Consider the following 27025-nt stretch of genomic DNA (forward strand, 5'->3'; position numbering starts at 1 on the left):
TGCCTAATCTTAGGATTTACAATGATTAGAAATCTCTCTCTAATAAAAATAGTTAATTGTAAATATTACTAGAATATCTTGACTTTAAGGAGAATAATTTGCTTCCCTATGGAAAATAATATTAGTTATAGCAAGAGGATATAATATTTTAAAAAGTAATAAATACGACATAGGAGGCTGAAGAGATGGCTCAGTTGGTAAAGTGCTTGCTTGCCTTGCAGCTATAAGGATATAATAACTTCAATTCCCAGAACCTGTATAAAAAACATAAGCCTATGCGCGGTAGCACATACTTTTTGTTCCAGCACTCAGGAGATAGAGGCAAGTGACTATCTGAGAGTTCCTGCACAGTCAGTTCTATATTGCAAGATCTAGGAAAGCCAGAGCTATATGGAGAGATCCATTTTCAAATAAAAACAAAACAAAACCAACAACAACAACAAAAATCTTCAGGCATGTTTGTGCCTACTTATAATCTCAGCTCTTGGAATCAGAGACTGGTGAGTCTTTGGGTTCTTCTGGCCAGTCAACCTAGCCTGCTTGGTAAGCTCCAGGCCAGTGAGAGACCTGTCATATATCCCCCAACACATACACAAAGATGAAATGTTCCTGAGAAATAACATCCAAGATTGTTCCATGGCTTCCACGTGCACTCACACACACACATAGACACAGACACACACACACACACACACAGACACACACACACAGACACACACACACACACACACAGACACATGCTCACACACACACACACACACACACACACACACACACACACACACACACACACACACACACACACACACACATACACACAAGAAAGGCAATAGAGGGAGGAGGTAGGGGACCAATAAGAGAAAAGGATGGGTTTCTGGGCAAGGAGTGAATAAACACAAAGCAAAATGGTATGTATGTCAAAAAAATTAGCCTGGCTGTGGTGGCATGTGATTTTAATCCCAGCACTCAGGCACTCAGGAGGCAGAGGCAGGCAGATCTCTGGAGTGTTGGAAGCCAGCCTAATCTACAGAATGAGGTACAGGACAGGCTCCAAAGCTACAGAGAAACCCTGTCTGGAAAACCAAAAAAGGAAAAAAAAGAAGAAAGTCTACACTGAAATCCATTTGCTTATATACAAACATGAAAAACAAAATAAGTATTAAAGAAAGAAAGACAGCAAAGAGAAAGTAAGAATATTAGAGCACGGTGGGCTGGTATGGTTCTCTTCAGTCAGCACCTTAGCTTTGTGTGATCTTCAATATTTTCTCACTACAAACCATCTGTGCTTGTGGTCCAGGGCCTCTCCTGTTTTGTATCATAAATAAAAAATGTGATGCATAGCAAGAAACTGATAATCCCACAAGAAGTGAGGGAATGTTTGCAAATTATACACCTGGTAGGGTACTTGTACTAGAATGCACAGAGGGCTGCATATCTTAGTAAGAAAAAACAAATAACCCAATTTAGAAATAATCAAAGGCTCTGAATAGACATTTCTCTGAAGTCGATATCAGAATGGCCAATAAGCATACAAAAAGATGCTCAATATCATTAGCCATGAGATAAACACAAATCAAACCCAAATGTGGTACCAGTTCATGCCACCAGTACATCTATGATACAGAGATAGAAGGCAAATACCAGCCAGCATGTAGGGCAGCTACAACTCCCGTACACAACTGAGAGACCGGGAACCACTGCAGCCATATGGAAAACAGTCTGCACACTCCTCAAAAGGTTAAACCCCTGACTGGATAATTCCACCCCTAGCTATCTACCCAATAGAAATGAAAATAGATCTCCCAAAACCACTTGTGTTCTGGTGGTTTTAGGAGGCTTGTTCATAATAATAAAAACAACTCAACTCCCATCAACTGACACAGGTGTAAAATGAGGTTTACCCACACTGCAGAATTGTTCTCCTCAGCAAAGAGAAGTACTGAAAGAGGCACACTCCGGCATGGATGGAGAGAGATTTGAATGCAGCTGTGTGGAAGAAGACTTTCGAAACGACTAATTAATATCTAAATGTAGTAGGTTCTATGTGAAATATGCAGGATAGGCAAGTACACAGAACCAGGAATTTGATGGGTGGTTGTGTAGAGCTTGGGCTGGAGATAGCATGGAAACAGTTGAGAGAAACAGACAATAACTGCTGATAGAAGCAGAGTTTCATCATGGGATGATGATGAAAATGCCAAGTTGATTGTGGGGATAGCTGTACAATTTTGGGACTCCTAAATTCCATTAAATTCCATATTTTAATTAGTTGAGTTGTAGAGTAGATGACTATATATTAGTGAAGTGATGACTTTAAAGTAAGGTGCAAGTATTGTTTCAATCCTTGTTCTTAGTGGCAAACCAAAAATACATAGTGAATAAGATGTGCAGGTTACCATTTTATTGTCAACTTGACACAAACTAGAGAAGAGGGATCTTCAATTAAATAATTGATCCAAACAAATTGGCCCATGGCCATACCTCTGAGAAATTATCTTGATAGATGTGGGAGGGCCCAGCTCACTGGAGGCAGCACTAAGTGTAGGCAGGTAGTCCTGGGCTGTATAAGGAAGCTGAGCCAGAGAGGGAGCCAGTAAGCAGCATTCCTCCATGGTTTCTGCTTCAGGTTTCTCCCTTGAGTTCCTGTCCTGACTTCCCTCAATGATGGACTGTGATGTAGAAGTGTAAGCTGAAACAAACCATTTCCTCTATAGGCTGTTTGGGGACATAGATTTTGCAGCAACAGAAAGACAAACTTGAACATTAGCAATGACGAGACTCTGCAAGAGTCTCCAGGAGGATCTGAGAGTGAGTTCCCAAGCTCTGGGGCAGCCACAACTCATGGCAGATTCTGCAGCTGTCACGGATGAGACTGGAACTGACACCAGGTCCCCCTCACTGACACTTGCCAAGATCTGATAATTCTTGGTGCCATCATTTCCAGGAAAATTCCTTCAAGATTCTCTTCTGAATTGAAATCTAGAGGAGGGCTGTGTGATTCATTGGCTGACCCTAGGGAGGCCATCTGATTGACTGATCCTAGGTGACAGGCTTGCCCCTAAATTGCAAAGGAAGCTCAAGAAATAAGTTCTGGCTTCCACTGTAAAGAGTCAGGTTGAGAGCAAGCCTCTGATAATAGAAGGAGATTTCTTCATTGCCATTTCCTGATTTCCAGTGGGTAGAGTGATTCTGTATTTTCTAATACTGTTTTGAAGGTTGTAGGTTCAACTTCTGTTGTTTGAATAGTTGCATAAGCAGAAGATCTGCTTGTAAGTTCAGGCAGTGTGCGCACATCTCATCACTATTCTGCATTATTAGCTCTGTTTTAGTAGCCTGACTTCTGTTGTAATGCATGGACATTGTCAAATGCACCAAGCCTCCCTTAATGCACACACACACATACACACACACACACACACACACACACACACACACACACACACACACACACACACTCCAGAGAACCAACTGTTGAGCATTGCAGAGTACAGCCCTGTTTTTTATCCTCATTGACATCTAAACCATCACTGTAACAAGTATTTTAGAACACTCTTTCCCAGTGTGGGCTCTCTGAGCCAGTTTTGGCCTTCAAGCTATTTATTATCAGTCTTCAATAAGTACAGAAATTGAGTAGTTTTAGAATCCCTTTAAATTGCTGGAATACCCAAACATATAATTTTATATTTCACACAATATCAGTCCAGGATAGATTGGAAATTTAAAACTGACCCTGATGGGGAATGTACTGGGTATGTTTATCTTATTGACTGTTAAATAAAATACTGTTTGGCCAATGAAATGGCAAGTTAGGTAGGATTAGGAGTCAGAGAGGATTCTGGCAAATGTAGTAGAGAAGTGATGATCCAGACAGGAAATGACATAGCAAGGAGACTCATATTTAAGTGAAGGAGAAACAGGAAGGGTCCCTTTTCCTGTTAGCCTCCTCCAGCGGCAGGATGTGAGCCACTGGCAAGGAGGGAAGCCAATAAGGCGTCTGATAAGATAAGTCTTATAAAATATATAGATTTATGATAATTAAGACTGAGCTAACAGATGAGGAATCCTAGTCATTGGCCAAGCAGCTTTGAACCTAATACAAGTTTCTGTGTATTCATTTGGGCCTAACTTGGGCGGGCACCTGGTGTAAAGCGTACACGTGGCGGTGGGGCTCAGCGGCTTATGGCGGAAAGATTTATGTAACATGACCCATCTCCATGGATTGTTTGAGGAGTACAGCTTGGATGATTCTTATGATTCTATTGTTGTTCCAATCTCTTGATGTAACAGTAATGCTGTCCTCCCAGATATTGAGTGTCCCATTATCTGGTTATGGTGTATTCCTTGCCACCCCCAAGTTATGCCTTTGCTTTTGCTTCCCAGCTCCCAGTCCCCTATCAAGTAGCTAAAAGAATTGGCTGATTTTAAAACAAATAAACAAGAACACACATGAATTAGAAAATACCATCTTTTCTCTTTCTCTTCCCCATACGCAAAGCCAAAAAGGATATATGCAAACATATCAGTAATTATTTCTTGGTGGTAGGAAAATGTATGGAAGTTATATACTTTGCAAATATGAATTTTCTATAGACTGTTTTGTGTTATAAAGTCAGAAACAAATCCATGTCCTCATTTCCTGGCTTCCATGACTGACTATGGATTTCCTTCCTATGCCATGACTCCCTAAGGGGAAAATGCCCAACTTCATACATCACCCTTGGAAAGCCTTTAGGGCAGTCTGGGCACTGTTATCTTGACACTCAGTTATTAAATCCACATCAGAGCTGACCAGAAAACACTGGGGTGTCATTCGGACTTGTGGCTTGTCCCTCTCCTAATTTCTTGCCAAAGTCTGCACTTCTTTTTTTATTAAGAAATCATCCTATCCCTGACATTGGTTTTCTGGAATTTCACCACCCACATTCCACACTGTGATGGTAAGATATTTAATTCTGAGTTCTCTGTATGTAATAAAGGATCTCTGAGGCTTAGCCATCTTAAACATGAGGACCATGGCAACTACTTTGGTTGATAACCAGTTGTTATGGCTGGGCAGTAATACAAGCTTAGAATCTCTATAGAAAAACAATTTACAACCAGGGACTTTAAATATGTATCTCATCTTCTAAGTCTTGAATAAGATACTTAAAGTAACCATAACTAGAGAAATCTAAACCTATAGAGTAAGCCTTTTTGTTCTACAAATCTTAATGTATTTATTTAATGCTATTATCCAGTTCTAGAAAATGCATTGGGAAAAATTACATTGTTATATACTGCAGATGGAAGCATGAAGTAGCACTCACACAAAGCTTCGCTATAGATGATAACTCCAGTTCCAGGGGTTCTGGTACCCTTTTCTGTGGGCATCACACACACACAGTGCACAAACATACATATAGGCAAAGCACCCATACACATAAAAATAAAAAAAAATACTTTATAAAGTTAAAAATCAGGACTGGAGAGATGACTCAGCAGTTAAGAGCTTTGGCCACTCTTCAAGAGTACAGGACCTGGGTTTGATTCCCAGCATCAACATGGAAGCCCACAATGATCTATAATTCCATTTCTAGGGGATCAGATGTCTTCTTCTGGCCTCCTCAGGCACTACATGCAGATAGTAGATAGACCTGAACCCAGGCACATACATAAAAATAAGTAAATAAAATATTTTTTAAAAACGTTTAAAAATCAAGAAACTAAAAGACATATAAAGTTACAAATGTGTAAAGTCCATCAATGGATTACAACAATGAAAATGCCACAGATAGATAGATAGATAGATAGATAGATAGATAGATAGATAGATAGATAGACAGACAGACATACACATACAGGATGGCATGTTATGCAGCTATACAAAGAGGTGAAGTATACAGATCCACACCCCAATGTGGGGGAACTCAAAGTCATGCTGTAGCAAGCTGGAAAACGGCTCACCCCGCTGACCCAAGTTTGATACCTAGAAGGAGAGAACCAATTCCACAAAGATGCCCTCTATTCTCTACACACGTGTTGTGGTGCACTCCTCCCACAATAATGCTAATAATATTTAGCAAATATTTTCAAAATGCTAAATGAAAGGAAACATACACAAGAGTTCTATATTGTTTGACTCCATTTATATGACAGACATCTAGTAGGTAAACTTTGAACAGATCTCTCAAGGACAAGGAACGTTAAGGGGAAGTAGGAAGTGACTACTTAATAAATGTGAGGTTTTCCCTTCAGATTTTATGCTTTGCAAGTCTATATGCATAATGGCTACACAACACTAAAGTATCAAATGATTCTAAATTGTACAATTGAATGTGGATAATTTTATGTTGTGTAGATTCACTTTAATTTCAAAAATTCAAAACATGAGCTGGAGAAATAGTTCAAACCATCAACGACTATAGCTCACCATCAAAACTTAAAACTTCAAAATATAATTTTACTTGTTGAAGACTAGAAAAATCTACCAAAAAATTTAAAGTCTACTAGAGCTATTATGCAATTTTAGAAGGTTGCAGGAAAAAAATAACATATTAAAAATCAATTGTACTTCTATAAACTAGCAGCAATTTCTAAATGAAATTAAGGAAAAAAATTTCTGCCATAATAGCATCAAAGAAGATGATGAAAAGATAAGTTGTAGACTGAAATAAAACATTTTAAAATTACCTATCTGATAAAAGACATGAGTAAAATATGCAAAGAACTCTTACAACTCCTAAAATCCAACTTAAAATAGCAAAATAATGGAAGAAATATTTATTTCAAAAGGAGGTATACAGCTGGCTAAAGCTGTGTGAGGTGCTGCTTGGCCTCGTTCACCATTGTGAACACTCATATTTGTCCAGACTAGCAGCAAATCAGTGGGAGAAGCCTCCAGGGAGCAATGCACACAGCCAAGGTCAGATTCACATTCTGATAGGAGCCCCTGACACAGGTATTCTCTGGCTGGAGTGTAAGGAGTACATTCATTCAGGGGGACATTCCTTCTTGCTAATATTTTAGTACTATTATAGATCAGATAATGAGCTGTTAGTGACACTGAGCTTACTATAGCCTGCTGCTATTTGTCTCATTTTAAATTGAGCATCAATTAAGTATTTTAATTCTAGTTCTGTCAGTACTTCTATCCTAAGGGCCTGTTGCCATTTTTAGCTTCCGTGAAATTTTGTCACCAGGGAAGACAGAATTACAAAGGGTTTTGTTGTTGTTGTTGTTGTTGTTGTTGTTGTTGTTGTTTCCCTAGAAGATTCAGTTGATATAGTGTATTCTTGATTATCAAAATGCCCATCCTGTGTGGGGGCTTTGAGTTAGTGAATCATGGGCAGCCACAATGCAGGGAAAGCATGGCACACACTATGTGGTTTCAATTACCTATACTGGAACACTGTGTCCATACCCAGACCTAGACGTGTCTGGATAAACTGCTTTAAATGTGGATAATTTAGTTCTTTGTTTTGTGTGCTTTTGTTTCCTATAATGTTCACATTAGCTTTTTAAAAGATTATTTTAAAAATTTGAAAGAAAATGAAAATTGAAACCATAACAATCACTGGCAAAGATGCAGGGAGACTGGCACCTCACTAATGGCTCAAAGGAATGATAAGGCTATGAAGGGACCAATACCTTACACATGACCAGTAGGAAAGACAACAATATGGAGAAACTGATGTCTCACATGTAGCTGCTGAGAATGCAATGTGAAGCCACTTTAGAAAAGAGTGCGTAGCTTCATTTAAAGTTAAAAATAAACTTTCGATACAATTCCATCATTAAGTTTTTAACCAAGAGAAGAGACACCCATACACATTGACAAAAATGCATAGAGTCTATACTCACAGTGACGAGTAGAAACAACCCACATGTCCACCAGCTGATTCAGAGTGTGGCATACTCACACAATCAGATAACTTAATAGTGTACTAGTTACTTTCCATCACTGTGACAATGTATCTGGAAGAAACAACCAGAGGGAGAAAACATTTTGCTTTCCAGTTTGGAAGGATCCTAGTCCATCGTGGTGGGGAAGGCAGAGTGGGGTTCACAGTAGCATGAGTGTATGGGAGAGGTTCTTCACATCGTAGAGCATCAGGCAGTATGAACTAGGACTAGAACCAGGGACCAAGCTATAACCTTCAAAAGCCTGCCTCCGCCTCCAGTGACCTTTTCTGACAACAGGCCTGCCCACAAAGGGTCCACAACCTCCCCAAACTAGCACTATAGCTGAAGAGTATTTCCTGCAGTAGCCTGGAGGGACATTACAGATTCAAACCATTCAAACCAGAAGGAAAAAGATCGACTCACATAAAGCTACTGGATGAACAAATTTGAAATTGTTCTAAGAGATAGCAGCCAGGCACAAAGGTCTACATACTGGATGAAATTTCCAGAAAACCTATGGAGCTGATCTGTGGTTGCCTGGAGCTGAAGATGGAAGAGTGACCGCAAATTTGAATGGAAGACATTGGGGGACTGTAAACCTGACTTTTTAAAAAGTGTGTGTGGAGTGTGCCCTTTGGGAGAATTCTGTGGTATGTAAATTATATATCAACTAAGCTAGTAAAAAACATGCATATTCTGAAATCTGTAATTCCAGTTCTATGCTTTTTTACAGTCACCACCGGTGGTATGATCCAAGTTTCTGTCCTGAAAATGTTGATTATCACTTTACATACAAATAGTGAACAGTCTGCAGTAAGTTAGATGTCTTAACAGTGTGTGATGACTAAATAAAATGTAGACCTTTGGATCTGAACATTATAGAATGAATAGGATGTTATAGGCTAACAATGAAAGGTGCTCAGGGTGTTCTATCAACTGCAATAACGAGTGGAAAAGCACACATCAAAATGACATCTGAATGAGAACTCTACTTCTCCATCTATTGCTTACTTGCATTCAGAATTTTTATAAAATGTGGATGCTTGTGAGAAAAGAATATGATTGTTAAAGGTAAGTTCTGGGGGGGAGGAATTTCACCTATCAGCAAGTAGAGTGATTTGTTTACTTAGGTCTCCAATAAGCAAATATGTCCACAAAATGCTCAGTTTAAAGATGCACAGCAGCAGGCTACACTAAATACAGTGTCATTAACATCTTGTTATCAAAACTTCTTACATTATCTTATATTAATTAATTATTATAACTCATGCCTGTCATAAAACTCATACAAATAACACTGTGATTCAGAATATGTTTTATGATATGCTGTGTCCTGCAGTTTCTCTTGTTCTTGTAGCAACCCCATGGACAACAGGAGTACACATAGAAAAAAAATGATGACTATATATTTTTGTGTACTATTGTCTATATGGTTATTATGTTATTATCTAATATATACTCATTGTTATATGCTGCATAGTATATAATATGATTAATGTATTTAATTGTATTTATACATATATTCCTCATTTAGTTTTCATGACAAACTCTAAGGTTATTGGCCCTATTGTACATACAGTCTGGTAAAAATAGACAGCATCATAGTTTAAGGGATTAATCAAGTTACACCATTATTTCCAGTTTAGACGTTGGAAAAGGAGAACCGAGCCTTAGGAAGGCTGAGGAATGGCAAAGTCCCACAGACAAGAACCAAGCTTCAACCCTATGTGAGAATGGCTCATACTGTGGTGTCCTCTACATTATTCAATGCTGACTCCCTTCAGAAGTGATGAAATAATTGCTGTTGGCACAAACAGATTTATTTCTGTGCTGGGGGCCAGGGACCAAAGTTGAAAGAAGTGTTGCCTTTTAGCAGTTTGTCCAGAGGAGCTTGGACTATTTTCCCTCCCCATGGAGCCTGGTGCTTTTAAAAAGGTAATTTTCTTTCTTCTGAGCTATACCTTAATTTGGATTTGAGTAAGTTCAAGTCATGGTGCTTTGCTCATGTAAAGAGCTTAATATACAGTGTACAAGTAAATTTGTTGCTGGATTTACAGGTCAAACTGCAATGACAAATATAAAACTATGAAGGCAGAGGGTCTGCTTTTGGACCCCTAATGCCCCAAACATTAAAATCCATGTCTTCAGAGAACTTAACATCTTCTGCTGCCTTTTAGGAACCAGGAGGAGTGTGTGTGTGTGTGTGTGTGTGTGTGTGTGTGTGTGTGTGTGTGTGACCAGGGGAAACAACAAAAGACAGTGGTTATTGATGAGTTCAGGGTTGGTTTCTACAGCTGCCAAATTCACAATACTACTGTGAAACACCATCTCCTGGCTATGGCAGGCTCATCACACTCCTGAACTCACAGCACCAGTGGTCGCCTGTACAAGATCAAGCAATCAGCTCACCAGCATGCAGAGGAAAGGTGCTCATAGGCCCCACCCCCAGCTGGGGAGATGTTGGCAGCTGAGGACTGTCGGGAGAAAGTCAGTTTTCTTCTGGCACGTGGTCCTGATAGACTGTCCATGATCCATGATGGCCCTACGCCCAAGTACACATGCATAGCACTACTTGAACTCAATGGGTAATTTTTGTTAAAGAGGACATGAAGTTGAGAGAGGGATGTGGCGGTTAGAAGTGTAAGAAGAGTTGGAATGGGTGGAGTCAGGGGTGGAGATTATCAAAATCCATTATATACGTGTATAAAATTATGAAAGAGTAAAAATATTCATAAGAAATAATATGTGCTTTATTGAGTGATTACTGGGTATTCAACCTTCATGCTTTCTAGACAGGATCTTGTAGAATCCTCTTTCTAAGAGAGATTTCTGGGGAAGTTTCCCTATGTACCCCTTTCACAGACAAGCATATTGAGGCTTACAGACACAGTAATGACTTATTCAAGGTCACATGGCTAACTCTTGACATAGATAGAATTTAAACTCAGACCTGTTGAACTCTTAAACTGAACTATGTTCCATAGTAGACCCTATGTGCTGGACCTCATGCGTTGTCTGAAAACTGTGGTTATAGGCATTGATACCTCTTCAGTAGGTTACCTTCATTGGCCATGCATATTCTTAAAATATTGTCCAAGACCTCTAAAATAGAAACTACTGTAGTAGGTATGGAGGTCTAGCCTGTGGTCTGAGCACTCAGGAAGCTGGGACAGAGGAATTATGAGTTTCAGCTCACCCTGAGGAGACAGGAAGGGAGGGAGGGAAGATAATATTGTTTTAAATCATGTCAGTTTTAACTGAAGTTTCTAAACACAATGGAAACACCTACTCATTGAAGCTGGACATTAACTGTCTGGTAGAATTGAGATCACAAACATTTAAAACCTATGAATTCATTCCACTCAGTGTTCTAGGTGGTTGTGTGGAAGAGGTACTAGACCTTCTACTAAGTCCTGGAGACCTGACCGCAAGAGGCTTGTGACCTAATAATAGACAGGGTCATAGGAAACTGTCACACCCCTGCCCCATGTCTTACAGGGATAGCAGGCAGTGTTAATGTCTTTAGCCTCTGAGCTGCCATAGGCACTGGCCAATCAAGAGTGAGCAGATCTTCAGACTACAGCATGACTGAAGCACTGTTTATGAGGGTCAGCATCAAAGCTCATACTGGAGGGCTGTGCAAACATTCTTGCTCTTCGTAGGAATACTCACCTTTGACAGCATTTTTTTTATGAATCCTTGTATTTTTTTTTAAGATTTGCTTATCACAGAATGAAATGCTCATTGTAAAATAAGTCACGCCCTACAGAAGGCATAAAGTTAAAAACCAGCCCTCTGTTTTCCTCAAATATATTTCCACTCAAATATAACTACCATGAACAGTGCTATGTCCTTCCAGATTTATCCATTGACTTATACAATGTAATTGTACTGTATCCCAACTTAATTAGAGTTTTAACATCTGCTGGCCATCTATAGGATCCTATGGTGATTAGCATCAGCCAACCCTTGTCAGCTTCCCTGTAGCCTCAAGCTGCTGGAGAGTCTTGCTAAGACTGTCAGCTAAGAGTGGTGCTGGCTTTTTCCTCATGTTGGAGTCATCTTGTTGGGTTGGGCATTTGGTTCCATCTATAATTGTGTGTCTATTTCTTTGCTTTGCATAATCCACAGAACTGATAAGAAAATTCAACAGCAGGGTTCTGCTCATATACCCCCTCTCACTGGGTTTATTTTCAATGGATATTTCATTTTGTAATATACAACTCTTAAAAATAACAAAAAGTAGTGATTAATAAAAACTGATGTCAAAGCAGAGTGACCAGACAATAAGCAAGACTTATTCCCCCTTACTCCTCGGCTGAACTGTAAAATCCCTCAGGGCTTCCCATGGCATCTTTGGGCTTCAACATTCCAGCTTGTAAAGCTAAGGAAGGGTTGTGATTTGATACCCCCCCCTTAAGCTTGTACTCAGACTTAAAGTCTTGGGAGGCATGCGAGGTGTGGCTAGCCCTGCTAAACTGCCTCTGTGAAAGTCTGTATTTCCAAGACACACTGCAGAAGCCGGAGGCTGCTGTTCTGAAAAGTCAATCAAGACCACAGCAAACTGCTTTGATTAACTTATCCAGGCTTTCATTTTGAAAGACAGGATCCAGTCAGATCAATCAAATGTGGAGATATTTGCAGCAATTCTAAAGAGAGGCCCAATGAGGAGGTGTTTGCCGGTTTCCGTCAAGAGCTGCTTCCTTACCCTGTAGGAGTTTGATCTTTAAAAAACAAAATCAAACAGCAGCATTATAACTGTGGCTCCAGCTTGCACCAAGGTCAGCTGAAAGTTACTAACTTCTAAAGTGACTTAATTGGTTGTCCAGGCAATTATTTTGGATGGGGATTTTTGTTTAACCAGCCTTGTGAGGTTTTTTCTTGAAATTAAATTCAAGGCTGCCTTGAGAAGTGTGTCCTCATTTAGCCCTCCTCAAAGGAAAATCCCCAAAGCAAGGAGGAATCCTGAAGTGGAATAGCAGATAAATGTGCTTTAATTATTTGACTGAAATACATCGTGGGAATAATCTAATTTTCCTTCTCCATTACAAAGACTATAAGTTACTAATATGCTTTCTCAAGGGTACATTCTCAGGATTCTGTGAGGACCATAAGCTATGGCTCTTCCCTTTTCATACCCAGTGCCACCAGAGGGGATATTGCAGCATGCAGCTTTGATTGACTTCCAAGGAACAAAAATACAGAAAGACTCCCAGGAACAGGGAAGACAATGGAAAGGTGTGCTGGGAAAAATAAAACCTAGACTTTGTGACCTCAAAAGATATAGAAATGTCTCCACAGCAGCCAGCAGCTCTGCAGCAGGCACTGGCTGCCTGTCCCCACAGTGACCTCAGGTCTGCAGCTACCTACCTGAGACAGTGTCAGATCTTGCATGCTGAGGCTCAGTCCCCAGCACTGTCCCTGTGTGTCAGCCCCACCCACAAGTCATGGCCTCCTTAACTTCTGAATGATCAACTATGAATTGAGGCTAGATTAACTTGCCTGGTAGAGGAGCTCCCAGAACTCGGGGAAACATCGTAGCTACATTTACTTGTTCAACAGAAATGATGTTTTTAAAGACATAAACAAACATCCATCCAGAGGAGACACTCTATAGCTTGAGATCTGCAAGAGTCCTTAGCACTTGCATACGTGTGTCCATAGCTGAGGAGCTGGCACTGCCACCCTCTTGTCATATGACTGAGTCCTGGCCTACTGCAAACCCCCCACATGCTCAGTTGTCTAGGAGCTCCCGAGCGCTACAGGTCAGGACACATTACAGCACATCCATAATGAAAACAGGCAATTTGGCAATGATGGGATGGCCTCCAATGTTGATACACCTAGCGATGAAACCTAGCAAGGACCTTCTGGAAGCTTCTTGATTTCTCTGTGCAGCATTCCCTCCTCATTAGCACAAAGCAGGACCCCTTCTGTAATAGCAAACTAGTCTTTAATTTTTAATTTTTTGATTAGTTAATTTATAGACAATTTCTCACATGTACAAAATACATAGTAACTACTTTTACTTTTACTCCACACCTTCCTATCACCCTGTTAGTACTTCTCCTACCCACTAAGGTGAATCAGGACTGTCTGTGTGACCATGACTTTAGAGTTAACTGTTGGAGTCTGATGGGATCAGCAGTTTTCAGGCAACTGAAGACAGTGGTTCCCATTTCACTGAGTCTATCTTTAGCCAATAGTTCAGAAGTAGAGGGTAAGACCCCATGAGACTCTCCCCTTTCTTGTTGATAGGAATGATCTTGTGTGGGCCTAGTGCAGGTGACTAAAGTCATTGTGAGTTACTATTTGGAATAGTTACATCACATCTAAAGAAGACAATCTCAGGGTGTCCTTAAGTAGAGTTCACCTCTTTTGAGACAAGGACTCTCACTGGCCTGAAGCTCACCAGAGGTCCCCCCTCCTTTCCCCACACAGAAATTACCAGCATGTACCATTTGCCCAACATTTTTATGTTGGTTCTCATGCTTTCGAGGCAAGTGCCAAGTACCATCTGAGCTGTATGCCAGCCTCAGAGAGTTTCCTTATGTCTAGCTCTTCTTCAAGAAGAAAGAGAAAGATGGAGAGTATTTTAGTTTCTGTGATCAGTCTGGGAACAAGAAATCCTGGCTTCTATGTCCTGCCTTGGGGAGAAAAAGAAACATGGGAAAGAAAAGTGGTTCACAGAGAGACGCTGCTTCTGGAAGCCTGCTTCTGGGGCTCAATGTTCCCCAGTGACTCTGGCCACTGCTTCTGGGACTCAAGTCCCCCAGTGACTCTGTCCATTTAGGGAATCCCAAAGGTGATGGGAGTAATGAGCCTGGAGCCATGGATAACAATGAAAAGCACCATGTCACAGCAGGGAAAATCCATCCATAAATCCACCCAAACAGCTGAAATTAGGTGGGGCCATCAGAACTGAATGTCATTTGGCAAAACCTAGGATTCTGGAAGCAGACTGCTGACTTCAAATTACCACAGACCAGATGCATGACTTTGGGCAAGGACGTCTTAACCTCTGCATGCTGATTTTCTCATCTGCAAACCAGGGATCATAACCATTCCTGCTTCGTGTGGTTGCTGTGTGCACTACATGAGCTAAAATAGGTGGCATGCGTAGAGCAGTGGCTGGCATGCAGCAAGACTGACAACAGTTTAGTATGCAGTCTGTATACAATGTATTTATTTATAGTGCATACTCAGATATGAATGAGACCTTCACACCCACTACAAAGGCTAGTATAGTAAAGTAAAAAACTTCTCCCAGCAAAACTGGAATCCCATATATCTATCCACCCATCATCCATTAATCTGTCATTTATTCACCCTCTTTATCCTCTATCCATTCATCTATTTATCCATCCAACTATAACCTGTCTATTAGCTATCAACAGATACAAAGGGAAAAATTAATAAACATAGTTCTGAGAGGTGGAGCGATGGAATGATATCAGGGAGTATTGAGAGCGCCCAATTCTGATAAGAGCAAACCCAGTCAGCCATCATTTCACACATGAACAAGGGAAAGCCAAGGTTTTAAAGGTGAAGGAATGTTGTGGAGTTCAGAAACTTCCCTGCCTTGGGTCTTAGGATGTTTTGAGAACAATGGGAACAATGAACTGAGTTTCTCAGGCAGACACAAGGTCACAGAGAATGTTGCCCCAAACTCCACCCTCCTTAGTCAGTTCTCGAGAGATTATGTGGCCTTCTAAAGACCATGTATTAAAAACTTAACCCTTAATTCATGTTTTAGAGGTGTCTCAAGATAATTAGGGTTATATGAAACCATGAGGATGCACCCCCCACAGTGACATTAGTGGCTTTATCCGAAGGAGAGAGACTAGCGCTAGACACGATGAGACATCCTCTCCTATTATAATGCAGAAAGAAAGCCCTGACAAGATGACTATGCTCTTGGTCTTCCCAGACTCTAGAAATGTGAGCTAAATAAACTTCTGTTCTTTATATGTTAATCTGTTACATTTTGTTGCAGCAACAGAAAATGAACTAAGAAAGAGGTATGGAGCAGACTTGCCACTCACATAAATAGTTGCTGTTCACGTGTAATTGGACCTTTTCAGCACTTGGGCATCCTCTCAGATCTGTATGACTGACCTTACAAAAGAAGTGTTCAGGGCTGGAGAGATGGAGATGGATCTGAAGTTAAGACAAGCACTGGCTGCTCTTTCAGAGGGTCTGGGTTCAATTCCCAGCATTTACATGGCAGCTCACAACCGCGATTACTGTCCCAGGGGCTCTAATGCTCTCTTCTGACTTCTGCAGGACTGCATACACATGGTGCACAGACACATAAAATAAATAATACAGCAACAACAGCACAGGTACAGCAGCCTGAGTCCTGCTGGGCCACATGGATGAGAGGAAGCAGCATTGTCTTCTGCTGTATTGATAAAGAATTTCATGTCGAGTTCATGGGAGGTGACTGGACGTTCTCTGCTCCTCATGGTCTACCGTGAGTCTTTGTGACCATGGGAGCCTCAATGTGATGCTTTATCGTTCTGAAGTTTTACTTGAGACGCACCACAATTTGCAGAACATCTTTCCAAGGAAAAAACAACAATAAAGCATTGCTTGTCACATAAGAATGCCCCAATCACCTGTATCCTGACACCTACCTGCCCCAGTTAGTCATCTGTATTCTGACACTGAAGAGACCAGCTCCCCATTTCGGCAGCCATAACAGCCTAACATGTGCTTGCCTGACCTTGCCTTGGTCACTAGGAGGTCAGATGCCTGCCTCATGGCAAGGAACCAATCAGAAGTTAGCTGGTGCTATGCTTTACCGCTCTGGGTGTGCTTTACGTACAAGTGCACAGCAATGACACCCTAAGAGGGCCTATGGGCCATAACAACCAGTTGACCAATCAACACAGGGCAAACCCTCCAAGCCTGGAGGCACACCAATCCTGAGCCTGTGCGTACCCCTAGACACTACCCTTACACTGCCTATAAGATCTCAGTCCTGTGGTTTTTCAGAGCCTTTTCCCAGCCATCCACCATGGTGGATGGATGAAAGGCCAGAGCTAACATGGGCTTAGCTCATTAAACAACTACAATAAAGCCTCTCGCTGTTTGCATCAAGTTTTCACCTCCACCTGGTGATTGGGGTCACAGAGGTACTGGGCCGACATTCTGGAGGCCTGAGCCTCTGGGGGTCTTTCAACACCTACCTCCAATCAGAATCAGGACACAATCAGCCTTGACCCTTACTCTGGACTTGAAGAATCTAATGAAAAGCAGAACAGTAGCAATAATAATAATAATAATAATAATAATAATAAGTAACGCTTATATAATTTGGCTCAAATCCTGCCTGACCAAAACCTGCAGTTTCTAAGGGTTTCATATATTCTCACAAAATTCTATGGATTAGATTCTGTCACATATGCAATTTTATATAATTTTAAGTTAAAGGAACTGAGGCAGAAATTAATATCATACCAAAGATAATGTCAATGTCTGTGATTCCAACTCAGGCAATCTGAACCCCAATTCTGTGTTCTCTCTACTATGGATTATCCCCTAAAGGGTTGTAGCAAAGGGACCCCCAACCTGTAACTACACAAGGGCCATGGAGCAACTTCAGGATGCCTGGGAATCTCTACATAAGACAAACAGATGAACATATAATGCCAGAGCCTTAGCCATACACATATCAAATGAGTGTAGATGCTGCTGCTTCCATGAAAATAGAAATATGGAACACTGAACACATTATTACTTTCACTTACAGCTTCTCCATCAAAAATTCAGGGGAGAAACCCAAGCTCTTGGTAATATATCTAATTACAGTCTCCTTTTCCCTTATTTTGAGACACTGATAGATTTGCTTCTCCATAGTATTTTAGGGAAACATAAATCAGAAGAGTAAATGAGTATAAATTCTGAACAAAGGCAACTTAAGTTTTCCTTGAAACCTAGCACAGATATCACTGCACACCACATGCCGTAAGTGAATTGAAGGACGAATTTCATAAATTGAAATTGGCACACAATGAGCCAGGTACAGAAGCCCGAGACCATTTGAGTCCTGGGTGCTCCCCATGCTTCCCGCCATCTTTCACCAACAGGGCAGTCATTTTTGGTGGGTAGGAAAGTGTCCTCAGAATGACATGCTCAGGTCCTAACCCTTAGGAGCTGTGAGTGAATGTGACCTTGTTTGGAACTAGGATGGGATCTTTTCACTTCAATCAAATTAACACAAGGTCATATTGGGTATGGGTGGACTCTAATCCAACCTCTGATAGTCTCATAAAAACAGGAAAGAAAGACAACACAAAAGGAGTAGCCCCCGCCCCGCAAAGACCAAGAGAGATGCACAGACATGATCATGTGGCAAGGGAAGCAGACTTTGGGGTATTGCATCTACCCACTGAGGGACAGCAATGATTGCAGGCAGCTATCAGAAGGCAAGAGAGCAAGAAAGGACCCTCCCCTAGAGTCTTGAGGGGTGTAAATCCCTGAAGACACCTTGATTGCAAATGGGCTTCTAGCTTCCAGGTCTGTAAGAGAATAAACATCTATTGTTTGAAGTTACCCAGTGTGTGGTAATGTGTTATGGCACCCACAGGGACCCAATGCATTTATTCTGCCTTCTGGCCCTATGAAACTGGGGTTTTGCTTGTGTTTTACTTTATATGACTGGAATCATACAGAGTACACTGCTCAGTTTTTCTTTTCTCACTCTGTGGTGTTATTTGTAATTCACTCACATTTTTGTGTATAGTTGTAAATCTTTCATTCTTTTGTTCTCAGCATTAAATCTAAACAAAAAGGCTTTTAGTGGAAGAACCACCAACATCATGGGGAGTTTACAACCCACCATTCCATAAAGGCAAGGAACCTTGGAGTGGTGACTTGAATAGGAATGGCCCCATAGGCTCATGTATTGAATGCTTGGTCATTAGGGAGTGGCACTGCTTGACAGGGACTGAGAAGTATGGCTTTGTTGGAGGAAGTGTGTCACTGGGAGTGTACTTTGGAGTTTCAAATGATCAAAGCAGGCCCAATATCTCTCACTTGCTGTTGCCTATGGATCCAGATGTAGAACTCTCACCTCCCTCTCCAGCACCATGTCTGCCACTGTGCTGCCATGCTTCCCACCATGATAATAATGAACTAAACTTCTGAATGTGTGCCAGCCCCAGTTAAATGCTTTGGTCATGGTGTCTCTTAATAGCAATAGAACACTGACTATGACACTTGGCATAGTGTGAATGACAACCATGGTTACGTCTGTGTATTCCACTGGGAAGACCATAATGGTATTTGCCTTGAGTTCCATGTAGGAAGGTTCCTTGAAGGTTTCCCATAGCAGACTCCAAACTCTGCAGGAGTCTTGGTGCTGGGGACACTGCCTGGAAAGAGAATAGCATTTGGAGTTTAGTTGGGGAATCTTGTACTGGAAAAACAGGTAGACAAAATTCTGAGGCACATTCCTTGGTTCTCCAGGCTTCCTTCTGGGACCATCTGATAAAGTTGTTGGGTTTTCTATACCTTCCTATTGTTGGTTTTAACAGCTATATTTAAAAACTGTAATAAAAGATTAAAAGGTCTTCATGCTGGAAAAGAAGGTGGGAAGGTATCAAAGGAAATAATGATTAGTTTGTTGGGGCTTTGGGAACAAGCAGGAGGAGGTGTGGCTGGGACAGCAGACATTCTAGATGACCAAGTTCAAGATCAGGTAGTTTTCTCTGAAGCCTCTCTTCCTCTGCAGACAGCCACTGTCTCCCTATAACCATATGGCCTTCCCTCTCCTGTCTTCTGTGTTCCTGGTGTCCTTTATGTGCCTGATCCTCTTTTCTTATAAGAACACCAGTCCAATTGGATTAAGACCACACTAACAGTCTCCTTTTAACTTGAACTCATCTTTAAATTCACTGTCTCCAAATGCAGCCATATTTAGAGGTCCTGTCCTGGGAAAGCATAGGGGGATGTTTTAAATCCAACATGAATTTGGGGGAAGAGATATAATTCTGCCCATTCCAGTAAATTCATGACATTTTTATTTTTAGCTTATGTGGAATTCTGCCCTCACCATAGTGGACTTTCATACAAACAAATTTCAGAACTAACGCTGAACGCAATAAAACCATGGCCTTTGGAAGCTGTCCATGACACAACAGTTCCCTCTCTTCATTGACCTGAGTTTTGTTTTGTTTGTTTGCAAAGAAGCTCTGGTTTTAGAATGTAGATGGGATCCCAAGCAGAGTTTTAAATATCTTCCATAATGAAGTTTGACACCAGCATTTTCATAAGTAGAGTTTACTGCCCATGACTGACAGTGATGACTGCTTTAGAAGGGAAGTGTTACTCGCAGTAACATCCAGCATTTCTCAGGTTTTTCCTATTTCTTTTCAATGAAGCATGCTCTTTCTAAGGGTAGGCCTCAGATGCTCACTGGTGGTGGTGGTGGTGGTGGTGGTGGTGGTGGTGGTGGTGGTGGTGGTGGTGTGATGTTTCCTGTTTTGGAAGTACTTGCTGTGTTTTGATCTCTTTGATTGGGTGAAGCTTTCATTATCATTACTGTATGAAAGGCAGATTCCTTGCGGAGGGTGGGGGTGGTGGTGCTTGTTGAATGCCACATTACCAGGTGGTATTCTTGATCCTGGAACTGCATAGATGGGTCCCAGTGGGGTACAAGGTCCAGTAGGTAACACAAGCACACAGTAAGTGATTTCCAAGAAGCCTGGTAGGTGTAGTGAGAGAGTATATTCAACCTGGGCTCCCATCTCTCTGGGAATGATCCCTTGAGGACTGCAGAAACAGGATCTAGCAATGGTAAGCAACATGATGTTGGTAGTCAGCACAATGGATGGATAAGAGGTGGATAGTTACCTCAAGCTGAGTGATACTGTCTCTCTCTTTGGCTCTGGTACGGCCATGGACCCAGACATGGCCCTCAGCTGCTGCTCAGGCCTGGACAGCACCATGGCCCCAGATGGCAGCATAGACCACTTGGGTCAGTCTGGCCCCAGTGGCAGCATGGCTATTGGGCATCAACATGGACTCAGGCTGTCCCCACCCTGTGCATTTGCTCAGCCTTCAGTGATAACTGAAGCCACAAACCTCAACACAGACCCTGGCTGCTGTAGGGCCACAGACATAGACACGTCGTTAGCCAGCCTGGGACATGAGGACCCAGGCAGGGCTGTACCCACAGACAGAAGGCAGTGATTTTAATAGCCAGGGTTATCTTCTGCTTTCCTAGAGAAATAGATAACTATTTTGTAAATAAAGAATATAATTCATCTAAGAGAGATGCAAAACCATGCTACACACTAGTACTACATATAAATATAAGGGTGTGTGTGTGTGTGTGTGTGTGTGTGTGTGTGTGTGTGTGTGTGTGTTCTCACCATCCCAGGTCTTTCCTGGTATCCCTTGGTAGGACCCTTTTTCTTCTTATAACTGGGCTTGAACTATTAATGTTTGGGTCTGGATGAGTCTTTGTTATGGAGGACTGTCCTATGTACAACATCCCTGATGCCTAGAGTGATCATCAGAAATATCTTCAAATAACACCACTTGTCCCTGGAGGGGTGGGGAAGACACAAAAATTGCACCACTACAGAGAACCCCTACACCAGAGTGAGTGAGGTTCTGCCACCTTTATCCAAAAGAACTCTAGCTGAGGCCATACTTGCAGGAGGCTAGGCTGACCCTGAGCTGCCAGGCGCATGCACTATAGAGAGGGATTCCCAGACATAGGAAGCAGCTGGATTTGGGTGCTAGATCCTTCAAGAAAACACAAAAGAAAAGTGGAGTAGTTCTAACACTTCAACTTCCCTGAGCACTAACTCAGTCAGGAAAGTCTTCCTGAGAGTTATGTCTATGCAGCCTACATATAAATATATATGTATTTCATTATAAACCACTCATGAGAAACTTTTTCATAATTATATACTAATATACAAGTACATAAAGCACAGAAGAGGGCAATACTGTAAAGTGATTAAAGTCCATCAGTGAATAAGAAAGCAAAATTTTGCATATTTAAATAATGCTGTCAGGCCATAAAATGGAATGAAGTACCTATATTCTATATATTGTAGGTGAGGCAATCCTGAAAACATCAATGCTAACTGAAAGAAACAGGTATAAGAGGTCATATAAAAAATGTAGTTCCATTTACATGGAAGTCCAAAACAAGGGAGTCTATAGAAAGAAATACTGCTTGTTGCTTAGGGCTAGTGAAAGATCCTAATTGATAGAAGGGCTGTAGTCAAGGATGCAGGGTTTCCTTCAAAATGTGGCCGTGCTGATGGCTGCATCTATTCATGATTACATCTAAACCCACTGGATTGTGCACAGTAAGTGGTGAATTATGTAATGTGTGCATTATATTGCAATAAAGATGCTCTCTTTTGTTTTGGTTTTGGGTTTGGAGGGGCTATCTGTTTGGTTGATTCTTTTTTAGATTGAGTCCCTCTACATAACCCCGGCTGTCCTGGAATTCACTCTGTAGATCAGGCTGGCTTCGAACTCACAGAGACTCGCCCACCTCTGCCTCCTGTGTGCTGGGATTAAAGGTGTGTGCCTCCACCCCCAGCTCTAAAACTTTTGTTTTAACCCATGTAAATAGAAGCTTATTTCTTCCCCTTCCTTCTTGTTCTGTGCTGTGCCCTCTTGGGAAATCACTTCTCACCAGGAGACCATAAAAACAACAGATCAGACCCTTGACTTCCACTGCCAAATTTGGGCATCACCAGGGGCTGAACAGCCTATCATATCATATAACTGACAGGATACATACCTACAAATTCTTTTAACACCAGCTCTAGCACTAATGCAAAGAAATGTGGTCAAACCGGTATAGGCACGCTCATTGTAGGCATGTAAACCAGCATAATGGCTTTACTGTTAGAACTGGCTCTATGATGTGTGCACTAAGTTCCAAGAAAGGTAATTTCTTAGTATATACTCAATAGAAATATGAATTAGAAGTGAAGGAGGAGACACAGGGAGGTAGATAGTGAGGAACAGAGCACAGTTAGGTGAAATGGGCAGGTTCTGTTGTTCCAGGACACACAGAGATGAGACTGATTCAGGGTAACCTATTACTTATTTTATATTTATAAAGAACTGGAGGTAAAGAATTCAAAGGATTCAAACATAAAAAAATGTTAACTGTTCTGACTTGATCGACACATTCTATATGCACTTGAATACATAATACATACACACACAATACATACATACATACATACATACATACAATAAAAGTTAATCCTCAAACATCTTCAAATTGTATAGAAAAGTAAGTGCAAACATATAAGCCCTGAAGGTCAAAAAGTAGAATGTTCACAGCATCTCTGGGCATAACAGCCCCAAACTAGAACAATCCACCAGGAGTAGGGTGGGTAGGTAAGTTATAAGAAACACAGTGAAACTCCATTCAGCAGTGAGAAAGAATGAAATAATCCTATACACAATGAACTAGTGAATTTCAGTAAAATCCTCCAAGCAAATGAAGCCAGACACAAAGGAACATGTACTGTGTGATTCCATGCAGACGATAATTCCATGTAGATGAAGGAAGGTAATGTTTATCCCCGTTGCTAGAACACAAGCCTGTGGTTGCCACTCAGGATGTGGGTGGGGCTGACAGTGGGACAATGGGAGGTGCTTCTGAGTTACAGATAATAGTCGATTTCTTGACCTAGGAGGCAACCACATGTATGGATTCATGTTGTGGAAGTTCACTGAATGTTACAGTTCAATTTTTTTTTTTTTTTTTTGGTTTTTCGAGGCAGGGTTTCTCTGTGTAGCTTTGGAGCCTATCCTGGCACTTGCTCTGGAGACCAGGCTGGCCTCAAACTCACAGAGATCCGCCTGCCTCTGTCTCCCGAGTGCTGGGATTAAAGGTGTGCACCACCAACATCCGGCTAGTTCGAATTTTTTAAATATCCACATGTATCTTACTTAATATTTTCTAGAATAAATAAAGTGAAAAATACAAATAGATAGAGTTGAGAGAGATCTGCCAGAGTCCTTTGTCTCATGTCAAGGTGTTGCCTCCAGGGCCCAGCTCAGCTCCCTGTAGCAGGCTGTAAAAGGCCCTCTGAGGGTCACCACCTTCACTCTCTCCTTCTTCTAGCTGGGCTGCCCAAGGAAGTCAATCTTGGCAAATCTTCAGTTCCATCATCCTCTTTCTCAGCCCTCTGTCACTCCTTCCCCCTCCCCACACCCCCCCTCTGGGAAAGCTTATCAGAATTAGTTCAGATGCAGAGTCATCTTCCCCTCCCTGGGAAACAAGAAGGGTAAGACTAGTTCCCTGCAGATCATAAGCAGAGTGTATTTCCCAATTCATACTTCCAGGCAATTGCATCATGGCTGTCCACTCCACCTGCTTGCTGTAGGGAGCTCCCTTCAGAATTCTGGGTGCTGTGTGTCTCCTCTCCTGAGGAAGGCTTCTCTCAGCAGCCCTGGCAGTGGCTGCAGCTGATGAGGGCTTGCTGTTCGCCACATTTGGGGTTGAGTGCTTTGAGTAGGTTATCTTATTTAACCTCCATGACAAACTACTTGAGTAGGAGTTAGCATCAGTCTCACTTTCCAGGTAAGGATGCAAGGGTCAGCACACAATTTACCGAGGAGATTTGTTCCTATAAGGGAACTTCACAGGGGTGGAGGGAACGGCTCAGTGGGTAAGGTTCTTGCTGTGAAAGCACAAAGACTTTCACATGCCCAGCAACCACATAGAGAGCTGCAGATGTGGTGCATGCCTTTAATCCTAGCCCTGGGAAGCAGGGACAAACTGAACTGGGTGCTTGCTGGCCAGCCAGGCTAGCCAATCAGTGAGCCTCATGTTCAGTGAAAGACTGTCTGAAAAAAAAAAAAAAAAGTGTAGTATAAAACAGTGGAGAAGGATCCCTCATGTGTGTCACCCTCTAGCTTCCACAGGTTTAGGCACCTGCATGTATGTATGGCTGCAGACACACATGCATGCATCAAATAGGAAGCAAGGAAGGGAGGCAGAAAGGCAGGGAGGAAGAGAGGGAGGGGGGAGGGGAAAGGACGACCGGGAGGGAACAAACTTGACAGGGCATTCTATCCTTTTATTTGGCCCTAAGTGAATTAGTGAAATCTTGAAGGAGTCTCAGAAAACATGGAGAGGTGGAGATACTCTCCCTTTGGGGAGAGTAGGGAACAATGGGTGGAGAGGGTGGTACCTGGGAGATTCCCAGCTGGGGAGCTAGGACTAAGACGAACAGAGAAGCCACAGAGATGGAACATGCAGGCAAGATTAGGAAGCCCAATTGTTTGGGATGTATAGTACAGACTGGCTACTAAGAGCCTAAGAGTGGTTTTTAAAAGGCTAGGTATGCCCAATGGTCACAATTTAATGTGTCAACAACTTAACTGGATTGTGGAATGCCCAGATTGTTGTTCAAAGACTATTTTGTGCTTTTCTGTGAAGACAACAGTGGATGGTGTTAACATTTTAAATGGTAGACTTAGTAGAACATGTGGCCTTGTTGCAGGTAGGTAAGGGAGAATTCTTCTTTTACATTGGTTCTGGTGCTCAGACTCAAATCCTCACATTTGTACTTTACAAACTGAACACATCCCCAGCCCTAGTGTCTGTCTCGCTTATCTACAAAGTGTCTGAAGCCAGAGATGTCCTGTCTATGATCCATACCACCTATTGCATCTCGGATCTCGAATTTCTGGAGATCTGCATTTCTAAAGTAGGCAGTTACTGCTGTGCACCTGCAAGGCTCTCTATCAGCATCTTTGATTTGCACCAAGCATCTCCACTTAAGCTCCCATTACTTCATTCATTATGAAGAAGGAAAACACACATTAAACGAGAGAATGACCACATGGGGAAGACTTGACCCTAGGTCAACTCTGCAGATAATTTTCCATCTACAGCATTAGCAACCTGTTATTTGACTGTACCACAACGATCCCGCCGAATACAGAAATCACATCCACTTATAACATGATTAGGTTCTTTTTAAAGTGCCACTTTGCCATCTTTATAGGCTGCACCTTTCAGCTAGCATTTCAGGATACCCTGGTTCAGAAAGTCACATCTTGGGTGAAATACAATAACTGTGATGAGAAGTGCTTTTGTGGAATGAGCAGGTGAGAGAGAGAAGAGGCTTTGTTTTTGAACTGAGGGTCACAAGAGAATACAATTGTCAAACACTTTTGCCCCCATGAGAGAGTTAAAGAGCTGGAATTCAGCTGTTTCATTATGGAGGGAACTGAAGAGTAGAAAGAGAGGAGAGAAAGAAGAGTGTTAGTTAATTTCCTACAGAAAACTCTAAGCATGCTGCACTCTTGGGCTTGCACCACAGTCCATCTGCAAGCAGGCTTGGAGTCAGAGGCCAGGCCACAGGTACTTAGGTGAATTGGCTCTGGCTTCATCCACGAACTCTCTCATTATACACAAAGCTCTGGAGAATTTGTATTCTCTCTGATGCTTAGAAAAATCAAATTTAGAAACAGGATACAGAGAAGATTTTCTAGAATCTAATGACTCCCATTATAAGCAAAATCCTCACTCAAGGCAGTCATTAGCAACAAGAAAACACCATTCCTTCAGTCCTTGCTCTGATGAAGCAGGAAAATTAGCTGGAAGATTACAGATTGTGACTTTATCCTGCTCCCCTGGCCTGTCTTAGGGCAAGTGTAGAAAAAGGGAAATCTGGGTATTGTCATTGTTTGCCTGATGAAACAAAAGTGGATAAACCAAAGAGAATCTGTGGACCTAGAAGGCAAAAGGCCATACATGTCCAAATGGGAACCTGGTTCTAGGAAAGGGACAGGAGGAATGTAGGTACCCTATCACAGAGGAAAAAATCACTGCCACTACCACTACTAACCCTCCACCATCACCATCACCACCACCATCACCACCACCACCACCACCCCACTCACATCAAAGAGCCACTTAGCAGGCGACACTGAAGCCTTTTGCTAAATGACTTCGAATTGAAAATCATCACACACACAAAAAAAGTTTTGTCTTCTCACCTTTCTTTCCAGTGATGTTCTTGTGATTATCATGGAAAATACACACAGTAGTTTCAAATTTGAGGAGAACATGAAGTACTCCGTTTAAGAGATCCACTTTCCATTGGCTTCAGTGTCCACTATGGTCACTAGC

The sequence above is a fragment of the Cricetulus griseus genome (genome assembly GCF_003668045.3).
Source record: "Cricetulus griseus strain 17A/GY chromosome 1 unlocalized genomic scaffold, alternate assembly CriGri-PICRH-1.0 chr1_0, whole genome shotgun sequence".
Classification (NCBI taxonomy): domain Eukaryota; kingdom Metazoa; phylum Chordata; class Mammalia; order Rodentia; family Cricetidae; genus Cricetulus; species Cricetulus griseus.